This window comes from Canis lupus, chromosome 17 (assembly GCF_003254725.2).
Source record: "Canis lupus dingo isolate Sandy chromosome 17, ASM325472v2, whole genome shotgun sequence".
In the NCBI taxonomy this organism is placed as follows: Eukaryota; Metazoa; Chordata; class Mammalia; order Carnivora; family Canidae; genus Canis; species Canis lupus.
The window spans coordinates 49,281,093-49,281,335 of record NC_064259.1 but is presented as its reverse complement, the minus strand read 5'-3'; positions in this window follow the sequence as shown (position 1 = coordinate 49,281,335).

Genomic DNA, 243 nt, shown 5'->3' with positions numbered 1-243 from the left:
AACACATTAGAACTTGCCCATGATGCTAAGCTAGTAAGTGGTAGGCTAGGATATCAACCCAGGTCTGCCCAGCTCCAGAGCCCTGATGCATTTGGTGAGTTTGTTGAGAACATAATGATGGCCCCATAAAAGAAATCCCCTAATATCATATTTCACAGAAGTAGGTCAAAGGAAAAAAACAAACCTAAGAGTCTCTCATGGATAATAAAATATTTGAAGATGAAAATCAACATTTATTCTTTA